General features: G+C 38.7%; 1 protein-coding gene across 7 annotated transcripts in view; it reads right to left on the reverse strand.

The window, feature by feature from the left end:
* CLHC1 (clathrin heavy chain linker domain containing 1) overlaps positions 1-3846 on the reverse strand; it is a 75771-nt gene that overhangs the window by 21954 nt on the left and 49971 nt on the right. The gene's annotated exons all lie outside the window — the stretch shown is intronic.

Below are 3846 nucleotides of genomic sequence, written 5' to 3' on the forward strand. Positions count from 1 at the left end.
GCCTGTAGTCCCAGCTACTTGGGAGGCTGAGGCAGGAGAATGGCGTGAACCCGGGAGGCGGAGCTTGCAGTGAGCTGAGATCCGGCCACTGCACTCCAGCCTGGGTGACAGAGCGAGACTCCGTCTCACAAAAAAAAAAAAAAAAAAAAAAAAAAAAAAATTATATTTTAAAAATTTATAGAAAAAAAAAAGAAAAAAACGACTAAAAAAAAAAAAAAAAAATTATATGTTTAAAATTATTAGAAATATAAAGGTAGAAATGGAAGCCATAATAAAGAGGAACAGATTTTTAAAACAAGCAGATTTGGAATTTTCTAGAAACAAAAGATATGATCATTGAGGTGGCACTACAAATTAGTGGAGAAAGTACAGACTTTACATAAATAGTACTAAAACAGAGAAACTATATATTTAAAAAAATAAGGCTGGACACAGTGGCTCACGCCTGTAATCCCAGAACTTTGGGAGGCTGAGGCGGGCGGATCACCTGAGGTCAGGAGTTTGAGACCAACCTGGCTAACATGGTGAAACCCCATTTCTACTAATAACAAAAAAGCAATAATAAAAGAAATTAGCCAGGCATGGTGGCATGCTCCTGTACTCGCAGCTACTCCTGAGGCAGGAGAATCGCTTGAACCCGGGAGGCAGAGATTGCAGTGGGCCGAGATGAGGCCATTGCACTCCAGCTTGGGCAACAAGAGCGAAACTCCGTCTCAAATAAAATAAAGTAAAACTGGGCCTGGCACGGTGGCTCACGCTTGTAATCCCAGCACTTTGGGAGGCCAAGGCAGGAAGATCACTTAGACTCAGGAGTTCCAGACCAGCCTGGCCAATGTGGCGAAACCCCATCTCTACCAAACATACAAAAATTAACTGGGTGTGATGGTGCATGCCTGTAGTCCCAGCTACTCAGTGGTTGGGGCACGACAATCACTTGAACCTGGGAGGAGGATGTTGCAGTGAGCTGAGATCAAGCTAGTGCACTCCAGCTCAGGCGACAGAGCAAGACTCTGTCTCAAAAAAAAAAAAAAAAAAAAAAAAAAATTATTATTAAAGAAAACAACTGAACTCGCAAATCATACTGAACACAAAACACGTTTCAGATAGCTTAAAACCTAAATGTAAACAGCAAAACTACGATATTTTCAGACGAGAAAAAAGAAAAATGAAAAATGACTTAGGGTAGGAAAGGACTTTTACATAATACATAAAAATAATTAACCTAAGAGGAAAAGACTGATAAATTCCACTACATTAAAATTAAAAACTTCTGTGGCCGGGTGTGGTGGCTCAAGCCTGTAATCCCAGCACTTTGGGAGGCCGAGGCGGGTGGATCACAAGGTCAGGAGATCAAGACCATCCTGGCTAACATGGTAAAACCCCGTCTCTACTAAAATACAAAAAACTAGCCGGGCGTGGTGGCGGGCGCCTGTAGTCCCAGCTAGTCGGAGGCTGAGGTGGGAGAATGGCGTAAACCCGGGAGGTGGAGCTTGCAGTGAGCCGCGATCGTGCCACTATACTCCAGCCTGGGCCACACAGTGAGACTCCTTCTCAAAAAAAAAAAAAAAAATTAAAAACTTCTGTTCATCTTAATATATCATAATGAGAAAAGATTTTTGTAACTCATTTTAACTAACAAAAGATTAATATTTACAATACGTAGGTAACTCCTAAAATCATTGAGAAAAATATAGACAATTCAGTAGCAAAATGGGCAAAAGATCTTAAGTACTTCACAAAACAGGAAATCCAAATACAAAAATATGTATGAGCTGAGTGCAGGGGCACACCTGTAATCCCAGCACTTTGGGAGGCCAGCATGGGAGGAGGGCTTAAGGCCAGGAGTTTGAGACCAGCCTGGGCAACATAGCAAGTCTCCATCTCTACAAAAGAATTTTAAAAATTAGCCAGGCATGGTGGCTCACAGCTGTAGTCCCAACTACTTGAGACACTGAAGTGGCAGGATCACTTGAGCCCAGGAGGTTGAGGCTGCAGTGAGTCATGTTTGTACCACTGCACTCCAGCCTAGGTGACAGAGCAAGACCCTGTCTTAACAAAAGGGTATATGTGTACACATATATATGAAAAGATACTCAATTTCACTGGTAATAAGGCAAGTTCATATTAAAACCATAATAAATTTACATGACCACAAGAATGATAAACATTTAAAGGTCTAACATTACCAACTATTGTCAAAGATATGGAACATAGTTTCAAAATCGCATACATTACCATTGAGAATATAAATTAATACAAACACTTTGGGAAAATGTTTGTCATTATATTCAAAAGCTGAAGATATGCATACCTTATGACTCAGAAAGTTCAATCTTAGATACATATCCCAGAGAACTTTACATACATGCACCAGGATATATTTTCATAGCAAAATTGTTTATAATAGCCCCAAACTAGAAACCATCTCAATGTCCATCCACCACAGAACAGATAAATACATTGTAGTATATTTCATTCTAGAAGATTTAAAATAAACCACAGCTACATGCAGAAACAAGGCTAAACTTCACAGCTAATGTTGAGTGAAAGAAAGACATAAAACAATATAATTATAAGCAATAGTACAATTCAGGAACACATGCAGTATTAAAGAGCATATACAGTATAATTCAATTCACATTTAAGTGGAGTGGATTACAAGGATGTGATCCAGCTGCCTATATCAGTAAATATAAAAGACATATTTTTATTTTCATAGTTTCCTTAAGACACAAGTGAATATTTAAGGCAAAAATAGTAACAATGTATATGATAATAGCACAAAAGAAGAAAGGTGATGGTAAGGTTTATGCATTATATGTAGAGTAGTAAATTATTAATTCAAGGTAGACTCTGGCAAGCAGTGAATATTATAACCCTTAGAACAACAACTAAAGCAATAGCACAAAGAGGTGTAGCCAAAAAGCCAAGACAGCAGAAAAGAGGGAATTCTTAAAAACTACTCAATTAACACAATATAAAATTGAAAAGAAGAAACTAAGGAACAAAGAACTGATGAAAATAATTGGGAAAAATATAGCAAAATGATAGGCTTAAGACCAAATATATCAATGCTTTTGTTAAATAGTTATTATGTTAATTATGTTTAGTTATAGCAAATGAACTAAACATTCCAATTAAAATGCAGAGCTTAGGACTCTTGCTTCTGGCATGAAACAACTATGAAACCAGATACAATATATAAAATAACAGCCTTCAAGTCACTGGACATAAGGCAGTGAAGGATAGTGATCCTTGAAAGATGGGGGAAAAAAATCAAGGTGAACCCAACAATAGCCTCAGTTTACTGCCTGGAGAGAGTTTCCAAGTCAGAGTACAAAGATGGAGAAGTCAGTTAGAGTCTGGGTTCCTGAATTGAGGACATGGAGCAGGAAGTGTGGTGAGGTCAATGCAGATAAAGATCACAGGGCAGACTACCAGAAGAAAGAGAGCTGCCTGGGGTCAGAGCTTCGAAGATTTGCACAGAGTCCCCCACAAGTCATCAGCTGAGTACTGATTAGCACATGCGGTGAGGAAGCTACCTAAGGCCAGGGAAAGAACTATTCAGAAGGATTAGAGGGACTAATCCCTAGGGCTTAGAAAGAGCTGAGAATAACTCTTCCACCGGAATGGGAAACTTCATAATCCTCAGGTATGAGGTAGAATATTCAGAAAGGTTTTGCCTCAAACCAAACACTGCTCCAGTCCTGCCTAACAAAACTTGAAAAGAAGCTCCAGAAGGATCACATTGTTTCCAAGTAACTTACCTATATCCCAGAACAAAGGTTAAGAAGAATTTACCAAAATCCAGCACCATTATACTAAAATTCTTTTTTTTTTTTTTTT

The sequence above is a fragment of the Rhinopithecus bieti genome, unplaced genomic scaffold, assembly GCF_001698545.2.
Source record: "Rhinopithecus bieti isolate Rb0 unplaced genomic scaffold, ASM169854v2 scaffold_47995, whole genome shotgun sequence".
Taxonomy (NCBI): Eukaryota; Metazoa; Chordata; class Mammalia; order Primates; family Cercopithecidae; genus Rhinopithecus; species Rhinopithecus bieti.